Raw genomic sequence first — 17,902 nt, forward strand, 5'->3', positions numbered from 1 at the left:
ACATAACACGACCAAATGCCAACCGATCCTCCCATATACATACTTACACTTTCCAATACCAGTTCCGAGTTCGACTTTGGTATTATTCAAGTTTTTAAGATGTAAACAAATCTGTCATAATATGCCGTAACTATGACACATATTTCATGTATCCATAACTAAAACCACACTACTTAAAATTAATAAATCAATGGATTAAATGACTAGGGCATATCTCATAGTTAAATATGTCCAGGAGTTTAACTTGTTCTAGAGATGTGTAAGTACCTGCATACAGCCTCATTTTACACCTGGACATTCATAAAACGTACCTATTTAATATACCTTCTCTCTATATCGCAATCGGGTAAAACATCTTATACGTTATGGGCTATTTATCTTCATGGCCTGCTAACAACATTCACTAAGCCGAACGTTTACATCCACAGAGTTCATAAACCTCTAAGTACACATAAAATACTTTTAGAATGTCAACCTACTTGCTAACTGTTATATTATCACGCCTATGTTCTTAAAAACTAATTTGTAAATGTGTTGGGAATCCTAATGGTCTATGACATAGTTCGTTTAGCTAAAACAAATGTGACACATGCTTCTGTCTGGTTTGCGTTATAAACTGCGGTTTCTTATCAACAAATTCTAAAGAAATCAACGCGCAAAGCATTCTGGCAAAAACGCCAACATTTTTTTGTGAAAAAATTGTTTATGGTTGAAGGCAATGTACTTGATCAGATCAATTAACTCAAACCGAAAACTCGCTAACGTTCACTACACAGTTTCATTCATGATAAGAATAAACTTAGAAGGGTGAAATGGCAATAAAACCTGACGACTTCCTTTCAAAACGTTTCACATTTCATTTGCAGTCTAAATTCAGTTCGGTTAAAGCGAGGTTGAGTACTATATCGGTAGGTGTGAGTCACGATTGATGACGTCATAGGGTGTCGGGGCGCGCACCCCGCCTGCGTCACCCTGCGTGACTCAATGTCGCACCCCCGACCACTCGCCTTGGGCCAGACAACCGCTCAGACATCCATAAATATAAATTGATACCAAAATAGTACCTACGCGGCATTTTACTTTGAGAAAATACCAATGTGTAATTTTGATAGAGACTTAACTATCAAATGGCCATCGTCTATTTTATTTAACTAAATATGTAACCTTATCTTATTCTTTTAGCCGGTTTCCGGTGTTATCAATGTAGGTCGTAGAAGATCTTCGTTCTTTTATTTATTATTACTTTTTGATAACCATACAACTTGTTAAAAAACAAACCGTCGTATAAATTATTAAAATGTGATTTTTAATAGTCTAAATCGCGTTATTAGCGCGAATCATAAAGCGTGAATAATCTGTATAAATAAATAAGCCTTATTTAATGCGGCATTTGCAGGTTTATGCATAAAACATGAGTTATACAGAGCTTTCTTTTTATGAAGGTACATTCTCATAAAGAAATGCAAGCCACGTTCCAAAATACGCGTACGCAACAATTTCACTTTCATCTTCACTAACGAAATATAAATTAACTTGCACAATACTCGGCACACAGCGAAGAAATTGTTGTCACTTCTGTTAAATAGGTAAATCAGGTTTACTAGGAGAGTGTTTGATCGTAAAATCATTCATGCGGCTACCACAACATGAACGATTTCTAACAAATAAAATTTATTTAATTGAGGCCTATAAGATTTACCACTAATAATATATTTCTACTACATGTATATTGTAATCAAATATAATTTTACTTTACTATTTTTAATATTTTGAATACTTTACTATTTTGAATAGAGGGATTAATTTTTAAATTATGGCAGTTGTTGACAAGCTGAATCAGTACTGCAGTTCTGAACGTATTTGGGCAATAGTCTCTAAAGTCTTAACTAAAGCAAAACAAATCGATACCTGTTTCGAATATAAACCACCAATATTTAAATCTTGCAAAAGCCCAAACGTGCCACAATTACGAGCCAGCATGCACCTTCATTATTTAATTCAAATTCAACGAGCACGTACCATCTTTAATGGTCGTAACTTTTGGTACTTTCTACCACTACAATGTTTTTATTGTCTACACGTTTATGCAATGCACTTCGAATATAATTATTATTGTTATTGGATATGGAAACACAGTCAAATTCTCAATTAGCCAAGCATTCGTCTCTCAATATCGTCTGCTTTTAAGTAATTACTTTTTCAATAATTGGGAAAATATCTTTTGTTCATATAAACCCACAACAAAATTTGCTTTGACCAATAGTTTCAGTTAGTATATAAAATTAGAGACTTGAACTAATACGCAAACGCATATTGACCACGCGTGTGTTAGGGACCCGGCGCTGATGTGGTAAAAGTGGTGGAAAGCAGCTCTCGAGCCGGTAGAAAGTAACGCGAGGACAACGTTTCTCATTAATAACGATGATACAAAAATTTCATATTTTCACACAACGCTGCACCAACTAAATAAGTGATAATATAGCACATAAGAACTGAATATGGGGAATAAGTGAAAAACGTTTATTAATAAAACGTTCACGGTACATGCGCGGACAAGGCCTTCATAACAAAACAGTTAAGTTGTGAAAGTCGCACACGAGATCTGCGAGGTGCAACGACTTGCTTGGGCCAAAACTGTGCCAAACACAGCTGTTACATTACATAAGGAACGATCGATTTGTTACAAAATCAATACCCACAAAACCGAACAATTACCATATTACAAGTTCAGTTACAATAGTATTACACACAATATGCTGTTCCCACTTTGTGGTAACTTTGAATAGGTAGGGGGTCTGTATTTTACTGGTGAGAATTAAAGCTGTATTTGAGTTAAAAGTACAAGGGGTTGTGATGGAGAAGTTTGGTAAAACTGTGTAATAAACGCAGTTTCACAATAATCCTTCTCTGCAGTTTTATAGTCTGACCACAGGCGAGCCGCGAAAAGTTAGACAATTGCCGTTTCGCCAGACCGAGCGAAAAAACTATAGAAAATGTTTTTCATTTGAAGAACTCTTTCGCAGCTGCTAAAAGCAATTTAGCAATAAACACGCTTCAAGACAAGCAACAGTTTTTCATCAATTTGTTCCTTAATTCTACTGGGCATTCAAGTTAAACCAACCTTCTTGGTATGGGTTGAGGAGATTCTCGTGGTTCAGAAGATGAATGAACGTCTGCAAGGTCTACGATACTCCCAGTAACAGTAGAGAAGTACGTGGGAAGGCGGACGAAGACAGCCCGCGGGCGCATTGTGCAGGCCTGGATACTAAAAAACTTTTTGTCATTCTATTGCTCATTGTTGAAACACAAAGGGCTTGTTTCCTGCTATTAAGTTTATTCTCTGCACATAACAATAGAGCATATAGCTGGTGCCATTATATATTTTTTGAAATTAACAAAATTGGGGAGTTACAGCAGGTATTCCGGAATATATTCATTTTTAAAAAGAATTTGATGTAGAAACCTGATCAAAAACAAGAATTCCACGATGCACAGCTGACTCTTTAGTTTCGAAGAGAAAGTAAATATAAATACCACAAACCGAATTATACTCGTGTTAAGTTTTGGATGTAGTAGGCCCTTTTTTTAAATGGACACAAAAATATATATTCCGTTTTAAAAGTATGATGCTGAACGAAGGTTGCTCTTGATTGTATTGTAATATATGTTAAGAGCAAAACTCCCTGTGAGAGGGATACGTTATTGGATTAGCTACCCTAAGATTTTGTACCCCTTCGTTTAGGGAGAATAAGAACTTAACTGCAATCGGAATATGTATTGATTATTTTGGAGACCACTTGTTAGAGCCCCCGCAGACCACAGACTTTTTATCGGCCGATAGTTTAGTCAGGTTGGCCTGCTAGTACGCACACCGAGCCAACTAAACAGTTTAGTCGGTGATGAGCGCGCAAACTATCCCAACAGTCTGCCGACTGTTTGCTAGTTTCTAATCAACTGCTGAAAAGAGTGGTCGCACCGCACGATGAACATTAACAAAACATTGCATTAAATGTTATTATTGGTCTCATACACCAGAGAAGGAAAATTAAAAAGAAAGCCCGAGAGTATTGGGTGCATCATATCTTTAGTGATAGATATTATTAAATGGAAAATTTTACACTATACCCCGCGCGGCGAATCATGATCCGTATGACGTTTCAACTGACAATAGTAATGGTGATGCGAAACTTCGATAAAATTCTGTTAGGCAAAGGTCATGTCATTCAGCCAGGTCATTCAACGGCTTTATAATATTTTATTATACTGTATATTATTTTTTATTAAAATTGCACAATTTAAAGAGAAGAATTTTAGAATTCTTTAATTTTAAAGAATTCATAATTTCCAGCTTTATGGAAAAATATTTAAAGGAGGCCACAGACCTACCGTTTTTTTAAAATTCAGTCATGTCAGATTCAGATTGATTAAATAAAAATGCTGTGTTTTTTTTTACTCAAAGCATTTGTAATTTTTTTCCTACAAATTATCGATATTTTGTTTATCGATGTGTCCCTTTTTTTCGATAACAGCTTGGCGACGTAACTTTTGCAGCACGTACCATGTACATTTGCATTGAGTTTTTTTCCATTATTTTCGAACATTACGTAATAACTTCTTAATGTTCATTTTTATTATTAAAAAATGTACACAATTATGATTTTTTCGATTTTTTTATGGGCCTGTAAAGGATTTGTTGTGACAGGACGTCACTACAATGTTAAACGCTACCAAACTGTCATAGGGATCATCATTGGCCGCGCGGGGTATAAGAGTGCATTCCAAATTACTCGATTATTAAAGGGCAGGGCTTTTTTCGACTTCCTCGATCAAAGTTACGATCGAAGATTCCGAAATAAGTGACTGAGAATTGGGTGACGCCATTTTATAAAACACGCGTGACCGACCATTCGCTGTCAAAGCTCGGAGCGAACTGAACTATCGGCTTAGTCGGCCGACTATAAAATCGTTATGTGTGCGCGTGTGGTAGGGAGCCAATACTGATTATACGGTCGGCCGATAGTTTGCCGACAGTTTAGTTTGAATGGAATCGGGAAGCCCATCAAACTTATTTATCGGCCGATACCAAATCGTCATGGTGTGCGCACTTGCTTACATCTGCGTACTGATTAAGAGCCCGACCAAACTATCGGCCGATAAAAAGTCTGTGGTCTGCGGGGGCTCTTACAACCGATCTTATATTTATATGTCTACCATCATTTGAGCCAATTTCGGCCACTTGAATAGTTTGAACGGTTCGTAATAGTTTGTTCGGGTACATTAGTTTGTTTAAAATTCTCTGTTGTTGTGTCAATAAACGGCGTTCCCAAAAAGAGCCCCTTCGTCATTTGTAGTAAGTTATCCGTACTTCTTGGAATAATATACAGTACAGGCGTAGAATGTGGTTCAGCACGAGCTCCGTGCCATTGTTGAGACACGCGCGTTTCCGCTTTCTCGTGGAAAAATGCAAGCGCATTGTTGGAAAGTAAACGTAAGCACCCGACGTGATTTCAAGAACATAAAGTATAAACATATGTTTATTCCACTTAACATATTGTATGGTTATGTAGTTTCCTTTGCTGTTAGTATTGTATAAGAAGGTCTTGAAAACGTGATAGACCAAGGAAATCAATGTTCTAAGGAATATGTGCCGTCAGTCATAGTGAATAAGGGTGTGCGTTAGTCAGGCGCCCGTCAGCCGGTCGTCCACAAGAGCCCACTGTTCTTGACGTTTCAATGTGAATAGTGCAATTACACTAACGTATTTACCCGACCGCTCGGTCGATCAACCACGGCCTCAGTTCTCAACACACTTTTTTGTTTACAATACAATTAATGAGGTTCACTTGAATAAAAACTCAATGCGTTAACAGATTTGGGAAAACAATACTGACTCAATCAGTAAATAAATATCCATTATATTCTTTTTCTTTAAGTTTCACAAAACAAGAAACCTTATTGGTAGTTTATTTCACCTCTTCAAATTGAAGCATTCTTTCTTTGGCAGTCAGTGAAAGTGGCGTCCTTGAGATTAGTGAACGAATCATAAGGTTGCGTACGTAAGGCCTCTATAAAAATTAAAATTAGGTATACAAAGGTTGTGAAGAGCAGATGTGCATAATTTCACAGTAGAGCGGACGCGGGACCGGTCAGAGGGGTCGGCTAACCGCAGCAGGTGTAATGGCATCGGCCGACCATGTTACTAGGGATCGTCACTTTACACTCACATTCCTATTTTATTTTTTATAATTCCACTCTGAATATTAAGAACCGACTCATGTATCAAAATGACTCGTTAATGAATTAAGTTTTTTTTAGTATGTAAGTTTGAGCGATCTTATAAGCCCACGAAACAAAAACAGTTTTGTAACATTGTCCAAATGGCCCCGTATGACGTCAACATTTGCCGAAAACGCCCGAGCGGTTATTTTGGTTTCAGCGGCGCCTGTGTGTATTATGATGACCGAACTGGCAAAATCGTTCGGCATTTCAAGTGGCCAGAATAGAGCGATTAATGAACAATCGATGCCAAAATTAAACACTAGAGCCGTAAACACCGCACGCCTCATTAAAATACCTCTATCAAAGGCGATGACGTTTCAAATAAGTGATTTATTGTTCCTTGAATCAAGTACTTACGTACGACTGAAAAATTCCCACGAGAAACCGATAAGCCGATTGTGTCATGTATAAAAGCAAATGCATTAGCGGTGATCGAATGAAACAAAGAATCTTTCATGAATAAAATAAGCCTGTGTTTGATTGAAACAAAAAGTCTTCAATCATACAACTTTGTAAATAAAATGCGTATATTAAAAATAAAAATATATTTACAAAATGAAATCAACCCGGAAGAATATCCAACGAATCAGATGAGCAAGAGTGCGTTAACCCAAACGCTGCTCACAATAATGTGGACTAAATGTGTAACACGCAGGTTCCCTCGCCACTGAAAGATACCGAAGTAAACAAACCAATTTAAAAAGCGTAAAATGTTTTTTAAACATTTCATCTGTTTATAACAGATACATCTATATTAAGTACTGCTGATGTATTAAACATCAATTTAATATTTAATTAGGAAAGCCAATTATTAAGATGTTATACCTACAGAAAATTAATAAAATTAATTTTTATTATGGAATCGCATTAAATGGTTTCAGATACAGTTAAAGTTACGAATGTTTCGAAATTTAAATGCAATAAAACATAGAATACAAAAAAAACAACATATAAAAATATCTAACGTAACATATGGCTTGTTAGGGAAGAACTTCCGATTGCTATGCATTAAGCACGTGTCATGCACCAAGCAACAACTGCACACATGTCAAAGTTATACAAGAGACCCAATAGCAACCATGTGTCAATTCAGTATGGCAAGTGCTAATAGCTCCATTCTAGCGTGAACACGAACATAAAGAAAACTAGAGTTGAAAATTAAACATCAACTTTTTCTGAGGAAATGTTTTAAATGCTCACTACTGGGTACATCGATCGATGCAATACCCATTCATTCGGACGACTGATTCACAAAACAGTGTATGCGAACATGTAACGAACAAGTGACGCATACAATCCTTTCAACCTGTTTAAATGGAACTAGTGTTATATTATACTGCTATGGCATTGTATTTATCCAAAAGTAGACTGTAAGCAATGGAAGCATTGATTTTCCATGTAACTCTGCTGCAAAAAAACTAAAAAATCAAGTAAAATCGGTTTGTTATCTGACGTAGATTCCTTTCACAATAGAACCTTGAAAATATACTGTTGGTAAGCAGCTGCACGGATAGACGTTGGCTTGAGCCGGCATCGTGCGAAGGCAAATTCTCACGCGGAATGTGCGCAATCATAACCTTACGGAGAATTCACATTATAACATGTAGTCGTCAACGCTTGCACTATTGTTCATAGGAGCAAGGGGAACTTTTCTACGACGCTTCCCACTAATGACTTACATTTGCATGGAAATATGTTTTATTTTTGTTTTTGCTTGAATTTGCTTCTGCGATAGTGTTTGTAGTTCTTTGTCTTACATTTTATATTGATCTTGCACAGCATTTGTTTTTTTGTAAAATCATTTTGTTATTAACGCAAAATTGATCAGGATCAATTTTAAACTACATAACGTTATAATAATTTATCAGTTATGTTGCATTTTTTGGGATAAAATACTAAGACATTAGAAAGGGCTCAGGACAAACCCCTGCGGCACACCAATTTCGATAAGAGGTTCTCTCTAATGTATATGTTCTGCTGTCTCGTCGTCGTAGTTTTAGTCAAGTGGAAACTATAAATAATAGTACCTACAAAATGGATATTATAATTTAATTAGAGTTTACGAATCTATTTTGCTTTTATCAATGCAATCGAATGCGTCGGAAAGTTTAAAAACAAAACCATTTTGGTGTAACCGATGTGAAAATTGAAAGTGAGCGTATGTTGATGAGTTCCTAACAAACAAGTTACAAGCCTTGTTCACGTATACAAACATACTGTGGTAGAAATGCTGGATTTTATTGACATGTTCAACACTAAATCCTACAGCTCTATTGGAACCTTTCACTGAAAACATCAAGCGTGACGTAAGTGCATAATATACGTAAAACAAACCTTCGATTGTGAGAGGTAATGCTGAAAACAATTTTCTAGAAAAATCGTAGTTAACAATGCGTGGCCAGTAAATTAAGGTGAGTAGCTAATCTCGGTTTGATATCACGGCTGAGTTTGCAATCATAAATATGAGAATTTCTAGGAAAGCGAGTCAGGTGTGACGGCTGTTGTGGAGGTGGAGCGCGACACATCACCCACTTGCGCGAGGGAGGTCCGGTCCAGCGCACCTATAGAGAGACACTTTCGCTCGCTATCATCACTGTTATTTACTAAGGTTGTAGCATGTCTGAACCTTTCAGCGTATTGTAAATTGTGAGAGAAACAACATTGAATTATTTTCGATATTATCATGCCAAGTTTTTTACTGTCGAAATAAAAACAACAATTGTATCATTTTGAATGTAAAGATCTTTACTCTCAACTAGCAAAGAACTTGGAGTACCATAAGACGTCGCCACACGACTACATCTAGTACGCAACATGACGCTGGAAAAGATCGACGCACTCAAAGGCATTCGTTATAACGATAATATCTTTATAGCAGCCGGTGTTGCGAATACGAATAAGAATGAACTGCCACAACTATCATACTTGTACCTACTCAGTATGTAGTAACGTGGCCTTGTTGCAGCGGAATATTCTGTTATGACCAGTGCGTATTATGACCTATTTGCTGAGACACAGGAAGTATGCAAATTAGACTGACAAGAGCCTGAACATTACAAAACAACTCTATAGATGGATGAAATACTAGTGAATCAATATCGATGTGCATTGCATGCTTAACAAAATGCACCGTACTAGTCTTCGCCAAACCGGTCGTCTATCTTTAACCTCTTGCAGCATCTCAAATGTGTAGAAATACTCGAGCGAAATAGCATTCACATCAACATGTGATGAACTAATAGCACATTATCAACAAAAAACTATTTACTAAACCGCGTTGCCGATTCATTAGATAACTTTTTATCTTATCAAACACGGTAGATCTAACAAAGATTCTCACGATCAACAGAAAGATATTGAATCAAAATATCGATAGTTCCCTTGATAGCGCGTTCAACAACATTTATTTATCTAACCATGGGTTGACTCAACTAAAAATTAAGACTGATAGGAGATAAAAGATGTTCATTCAATGGGTTGTTTAGTCCCTTGAACTCGAGTTCATACAATCATCATACCGTTCGTCCCTATAAGCGTAGTATTGCGTCGGTTGAATTGAAGCAACAGGAAATCGATCTGATGCCAGAGGCTAATGGCTATGTAAACATGAGTAATGGGTGCAGGACGGGCCCTTCGCAGCTAGTTACGAACTTGCGATCGATATAAAACTTTTCAATACCTCGTTTTACAATGATTTTGTCAGTGACCTGAAATTCGGTATCAAAACTTTGATAAAGAAAAGATACTGATGGATATCCACTGATACCAATACAACATAATCAGATGTAATGCGGTAGACATAAATAAACATCTATCTGACAATCATTGTTGTTCGACATTAATAAACAAGATATTGTGAACTATACTTTTAAGTAGATTGTTAAAAGGAAAACCGTCATAACATGCATAAAATTGCGTAACAATTGCCTATTCACCTGAAACGAAAACAAACGCTTATTAGCACGTTTATGCAGATTCTAATTGGCAGTGGAAAAATAAGTCTGCACTACTATGTGTTTAGATCGATTCCGCAGTTTTTCATTATGATCACATTTGTCCTTCATTAAAATTTACGTTTCAAAGAGAACATCGTTCCATGAAATACGTTCATTGTTTTAATTCAAGGTATAAAACGAGTGGTCGTAATTCACGGCACCTGCAAGTGAATAACCTCGAACTTGAACGTAGAAACAGTTGCCATATGTAAACAGAAGTGCGGTGTGGCAGATGAAACTCTTGTTGACGAAAGGTGCGGCCCGGAGTGTGCGTTGACTAGCACGTGCCGAGCGGAGAAATCCTGCTGTACCATTACGAACCACACTGACACACACATGCTCGTTGTGCCTATTTCTATTTTACACTACGTACAACCGGCAACCATTATTTGTAATCCACTTTTAAAAACGTTTTATTATGTCCGCCCACTCGCCGCAGTTATTTCTCTACGTTATGACTTTAGTAGTTCTGTTAAAGGAATAATCTACATGAGAAACAACTTCGTAAATGCATAACTTTGTGTATTAAATGGAATCTGGCGCATCGAAGGCAGGAAAGCAACACGATCTGTCTTACGAGATGACGGGATTGCAATGCAACGGTTGTGAGATAACCCGAAGTAATATTAACTAGTACGATTAACCCAGCTCGTTAGTTCACGTGTTTCAAACTTCCTGCTTCAAGCTTACCGTGCAATGCGTCACTAACGGTTTTGCAAGAACTGCTTTTCTTTACTGCGCAACGGCAACATTCCGTTAGTATAAAAATAATGGGATAATTCCTGGACATATGATTTACTGCGACACTAAATTCTTGGTACAGACTAGACTATTTCATTTTGACCTGAAGCTACCTTACTACATCCGAGTTGATCCGACAGGAACAAAACACAGACACTGTTTCGTTACATTCACGGTTCATTACTTTTGATAATCAATCGATGATTTAAATTGTCTTTCCATGACTATGTACCAAAAGTTAACCTTCAAACTCAGAAATAAACGATCGCATCAATTGCATTTTCATTATGAGTCCCTTCACAAAAACTAAATTATGGGCTAATTTGACAAAAGGAAAGATGCTGATCTAAAATTAACAATAATAGAAAAACACCCACACAACAAACGTCAAAATTCGTTAATGATGATGATGTTTTAATTATATTCAAATTATTATATCAGAATAGAAAAAAACTGTAGCTCATTCGATTTAAAACTCAACGAATATCGCACATGACATCACGACTATACGAGACGATGATAGGTATTATAGAAAAATAATAAACTTTCGCTTACGATTCCTAATTTATGTATATGAGCCGACCGAAGTTACGTAACCAACATTATAAAGTGCTAATAGGAGGTAAAGTCTAGATACTTAGATTTGAAACGATCGCCTCGATTATATTTTTTTGAAATCTACAATGAAAAACACTTCCTAATCCACTTTATAAAGATTGCGTGTGAGTGCACCAGGGTTTCGGAACCGCATTTAGCAAACGAGCGCGCGCGCACCGGATCAACCGTAATTGCACCATCGCCTTCTAATTGCTCAGCGTCTCACATCCATCAGACCTCAGGCGAGGCATGCATTGTTTTTCTCGTCTTGCTAACAAGGTGATTTTTGATTCTTAAATTATTTACCTTTCCTACTGTGGGAACACTTTGGACTTCGCGTGTTGTCATTCATTACGCAATGTGCAAAGCTTTCAATACTTTCATCAAGGATGGAGTTTACTTAAGTTGCAGCACGGGTTTATTGCTTTTTATCATCAACAACAACAAAGCAATGCCACGTCTAGTCATGTAATTTGATGTCTAAGAGACGATTTGAATAGGTCGTGACATTTACGACTGACTTTGTGACTGGGGATGGATGAAGCTTTTAAGCTTGACTATTCTCGTCACGAGTCAGCACTACGTCGAAGATTATTTCATCCGATACTTACATTTAGTTACACTTTCTCGTTATGCGCAAATTCCATGTGATTTGGCTTTCACGAAGAATGTAAATCCGTGAACATCGGATGATTGCCATATAAAATGCATCTAGAATAATATTCGATAACTTATTGTTTTGGAGGTAAAAATCATTTAGGTGCAGCTTGCTTGCGTCAACATTAAGTAGTGAAGTAAGTTAAGAAGAATTTCAATTAAAATCTTATAAGACATTTCCTTAATCCCGTATAAAGTAACACACTCGACGGCAAGCTAGATAGCTCCAATGGATGTTTATTTTCGGATTTGTAGGGTAGAATAGAAGCTGCAGCGACGTAAGAAGATGTTGTACAGTCGGCATACATTATTGTGCACAATAGGTGCACAATGTTTGTTACATTTGGCTCCCAGAGCAAAAATTTTCTCATAGAATCCGCCGAGCACAGCATTAAACAGCAAGGGTACATTCGGCATGCGATCTCAAAAATAACACAGTTTGCAAGATGCTAAAACTACTTGACGGCCGTTGAATCGATCATAATTTAGTTATTAGTAACCTTATACAGTCGTTTATAGAATTGTTTTTTGCTTGGCTTTATTCACGTTATACTTAGCCATTATTTGGCGCGGTCCTGCTTATTCTGGTCGAACCGGTTCTACGCCTGGCTTTGCGACTGGACCTGCTACCACTCGCCAAATGAGTCGTGCGCGCGCCTACGTCGCAAAATATGTTATGGCACCATGTATTCAAGGGATCAGAAACTAAATAAATGCTTTCACGCATTATAGGACTGGCAACTTACATCTACAAAAGTCTGAAAAGCCTTGAAATGTCACAATAAACTAGTGAAACAGAACATCGCAGGTGTGGCTGCCATCAAGACTATCGAGGGCAGTGTCTCTAAAGGTCATACCTAAATGAAATTCGAACCTGATCCAATTAAGTCGGCCCATTTAACGGCTCGCCCTGCTACAAATGTAGTAGGAACCTTTGGATTTTTTTGCATAAAATATGCAATTTTTGAACAAAGTGAAACGACAACCATTTGTTTTCTTCTCGCACGACTTAAAGAAATGAAGAGGTTAACAGATTCACTTTCAGTATTATTATGACCGTCATTACTATTTGAGATTTTTAGGTATTTTATGACTGATATAAAAACGTAATTATATAATCACTAAACCAGTTTGAGATTGAACATCACGAATAATGATAATACGACTAGACTTTTTATTAATTCACGTGACTAGATGGCTGATCCTGCTAATAAGTAATAATCCTAATGAATATCACTTGGCGTCTAGTTCAATTCCATGTCGTCAAACAATGCGCTACGGTTTATAGTATACAATATTTGGAACATTTTTGCGATGACATCACCGTCCGTCGAGAAACCCATAATAGGTAGGCTATATTTTTTGTTTCGGGCAGCCCACAATATAGATTGACTAAATTAAAATAATATAACAGGATACTTATACAAAATATGGTTTATAGTACGGCACGTAGATTACTTTGTCATGGGGATCTTACTTTTTAAATACGCTGAAAGCTCATCGATACAGTAGGACAGAGAGTAATAATAAAATAACAATATCTAAGGTAGAGGTTAGTACATCAATAGGCCTAATGTCATATTCAACACCCACAGTCGAAATCAAGTCATAGCTATGATTAAAAAAATCGCACAGATCTGTACGACGAAAACAGGATTAGGCAGACTTAGTAAAAGTATATTAGGTTGTTGAAGATAAGAAGAAACCCAAAAGTTTAGTGTAGAATTATCTAGTTTTAATTCAACTATACTATTTTAATTACATGTTAGGCGAATATTGTCCCCCTTGCAAACTGATAAAAATAATCATTCGAGGAAAACATTGGTGTTTAGTAAAACCAATTAATAAACTACGCTACGGCTACACACAATTCTTCCTGGGGCCCGATTCTCCTAATTTTACTTAAGCGACATACGATTCACGTTCGACTCGATTCGACTGAGATCCAATCCCGACTCGATTACGAGTGAAGCGTATGTGGCATTCCGCTATTTTTTCTTTGAAATAAACGTTTTTATCCTTTTCTGTCATTCAATAATGAATCATTTTGTCTGCAAATGATTTACGATTGCAAAATTATTGTAAAGCAAACTAACGTATATACCAAAATTACCAAAATAGCAGATCAATCGCACACCAATCAAATGTCAATCGAATACGATTGGTCTTTTATTAGTAGCAGAATGCCCGATATGGTTAAAACTGCTATTGCGATCATATTGCGATTCGATTTCTATTCGATTTTGACATTATTAACTTAGGAGAATCGAGCCCCTGCAGTGTACAAAGTTTTTATATTTTTAACAGCAAAATATTGTGAGGAAAAAGTTATCGTGCCAATACAACTCCTTGGTCTGGCATTTGAAGTTTTTGCAGACTGTTCTTGTGAAGAACTTTAAACGATTTCCGGATGATTGACAGTTTTGTACGAGCCTCTCTTGGAAATATGTCAAGTTCCGTTTATGATTGCGAAATATCTTTCGGTTAATCCAGGCTTAACTGCAATTATGACTAGTACTTACACCAGTATTGATAACAATCTGATGCCCTAGAAACTACATGTCATTAGAAACCAATGCTCAACGTCTTACTGAGGACGTAATTACATGAAATTATTTCTTGATAAATCTAACTAACGTAGAATTGAAAAGATTTTCACTATTGAGCTTAAAACCTACATTCTTTAGACAATAATTAAATGGCACATAGAAACTTCCGCAGTAGACATTTGAAATACAATTACAAAAAATAACTGTACGTGTATTTAGAATATGTAGATTTGCTTCATCATTGGTCATAAAAGTGGGCAGTTCCTCGTAGATGGTAGTTAAAGTTATCAATGTAACTGTACTTGTAATACAGACATTGAATGTGAAGGGTTACGTTCTGATTGATGAGTAAGGTCGTTTAATCAGATAAGTAATCATTCCCAATAAACTGGGATCTAATCGGAGACCATCGAAACGAGATTGAAGAGGCAGTAATCTTAGATCCTGATTATGTGAGTAATAGTGAAGTATATATTATATTTACTTGTGATAATATGACGTCGGACAGAGAGCGTGGAAAAAGAAGTGTTGTGCCGATCCCAAACAAGAAATTGGGTTAAGGGGAGAGAAATGATGATATTGGCCTAATTGAAAAGTAGTCTCTCAATGAACACACTTTTAAAAGGCGTTAGAAAAAAAATATGATAGATGCGAAGTTGTGAAGACGCAAAGGGCTAAGCAATTCGATTGTTCATAAATTAATTACAACCTGCTTACTTCTAACACTAGTAGTGAAGTGTTATTTATGAAAGCCATAATAAACTTTTAGCATCACGTTTTAATGGTGCACGATAGTCCACTTGATGCATGTGATATGCATACAAACGACATACTAGACTTGCTGGAAACGTAAATTCAATAAAATTTTCATAGAAATAAATACCTTAAAATATTTAGTTTTGTAGATTACATAATATGTCTAGAAAAGAAAATGCATACATAATTTGAAGAGATTCCAAAGGGAAAGTTTCTGACGTGAATGCCTATGATTTGAGTAGAATACGTGACCGGATAACTAAGTAAATATGCGATAACAAACTGAAATATTGATTTTGTGAGGGAATGCTACAAGCAAAGGCCGGGCTTGCCAGATAGCGTATGTCCAGTTTTACCAGCAGATTGTAGGAGTCTTTCGATATTTTCTAATCGCTGACAATGAACTACTTAGTTACCGTTTCTCCAGTTTTTTAAGCTATCGATCAGCCCTAGGCTAATGCCGTGCTTATGCTCGTTGTTTCTGACTGTGGCCGCTATCCAGGTCGCGTTACAAAACGCTTGGCGAACTAGTTCAGGGACAGCACAGTAATTGAATTGTACATGATACTGGCTACTGACTGCTGAGTAATGTCAATTTAACGCTATATTACTTTTTTATGCCATACTGCTTACATTTTTTGAACAAGAACATTTTGCAATTTTTTAGCACAGTGAGTCAAAATTTTATTTTCAGACTGTAACCGTTTTAAAGAGTCGAAACTTTCTCCCAAGTAAAAGATAGTTAGACGAATATTATTAAAATTGTTAGTTGCTAATTAACGTAGGTTGCAAGGTGACCAACTTTTGAGTGTGGTTTTAATTTCTATTAGAGCCAAAACAAAAAGACCTACGTAGGTACTCGTAGGTAATGACGCGTAAAACATGTGAGGGTGATCTTTTTCCATCAATAGTCGATCTACATAATAATAGGTAGGTGCAACGAATGGACCATTTCACAACTAGGTAGCAAGTCGAGCGGAATGCGGCCCGCCACCGGCCTTGCCGCTTGCCAACACTGACCACTCTCGCACACTAATAGATCCAAATAGATACACTATCAGCGACACAAAGTGCTGCTGTACGCGCACAGTGCGATGACCCTAATGTCAATCTTCGCCATACAAACCGTCTGTCAATGAGATCGTTAAAAATACAAGACCATTGCCTGTTAAGAAAAAAAGTTGCGAGAAAATTCGCGAATGAAAAAAATAAATAAAAAAAAGAGTGATATACAAATTAACCATATACAAGCACATATATATATTTATAGCATGGTGAAATTATAATATCCTTAACCCATCTATAATCAAGGCATAACATATTGAATGGAATTGATTGCAAATAATTGTGTTCCATGAAAATAAAACAATTGAAGAGTATTTTATAGGGAATGTTATGGATAGCATAGAACCTTACAAGTCTGTGTTGGTAGACAAAATAATTAGCACACAATATAATGAGCAAACACATTATGTTTCAACCACTATCCATTGTTTGTTTGAGGCATTGAGAACAAAACTGACTCAATAGAAGTTTTGATATTTCTATGCTACAAATTTATATAACCAATAACATTTAAATAAGACTTAATTGCTTAAGTCATCGCAAAACTGGTAAACTGATAATAAATTGATATTTCAAAATAAGAGACATGTTATAAAACTAATCTAGTTAGATTTGGCAAACATTATTATGTGTGCATGTATAATGTAATGCTTAAACTTGCAAAGCTGTGACATTTATTGGTATAATTAAACTTAATTAATATTCTGAGTATGAAGTGTGGTACAACTTGATATCTTGCAACTTCCGAACAGTGACCCAGTTATCAAGATGGAATAAAACTCAATAATGACACTGAAACTCAAGGCGCTCCAACATACTGAACGTATGATAAGCTTACTGTCATGAATCATAATCAAGTGGTATATGTTTCCCTACTTACAGAAAAATATGGAATATTTATGAATGATTAGGCACTTATGTGTGTGAATCATTGTAATTAAGTTCTTTTAGGTAATTAAAAGGACTGGCAATTAGCAAACTTGGTATTCTAGGAATAATACAAAATAAGTATTTATTGAAAATGATATAGATTATGAATTGCTAATTTGAAAGAATGTTATGGGATTTGGCTGACTAGATTATTAACTTAAAGCAATTAATCCTGTAGTAGGCTAACTTTATCTGTTGAATTTTAAATGTTTTTCACCGGCTTGCCGATATATTTTTAACTTTAAAGGCATTCTATGTTGGTAGCCAGGATTCCAGGATAGTTTAGTTTTATTAGTTTTTCATTAGTTCCAGGATATTGGAAGTCAATACAAT

The 17,902-nt window shown here is 36.2% G+C and overlaps 1 protein-coding gene across 5 annotated transcripts in view; it reads right to left on the reverse strand.

The window, feature by feature from the left end:
• LOC110373311 (formin-binding protein 1-like) overlaps window positions 1-17,902 on the reverse strand; it is a 35,370-nt gene that overhangs the window by 16,597 nt on the left and 871 nt on the right. The window lies entirely within an intron of this gene.

This window comes from Helicoverpa armigera, chromosome 5, assembly GCF_030705265.1.
Source record: "Helicoverpa armigera isolate CAAS_96S chromosome 5, ASM3070526v1, whole genome shotgun sequence".
NCBI classification, from domain to species: domain Eukaryota; kingdom Metazoa; phylum Arthropoda; class Insecta; order Lepidoptera; family Noctuidae; genus Helicoverpa; species Helicoverpa armigera.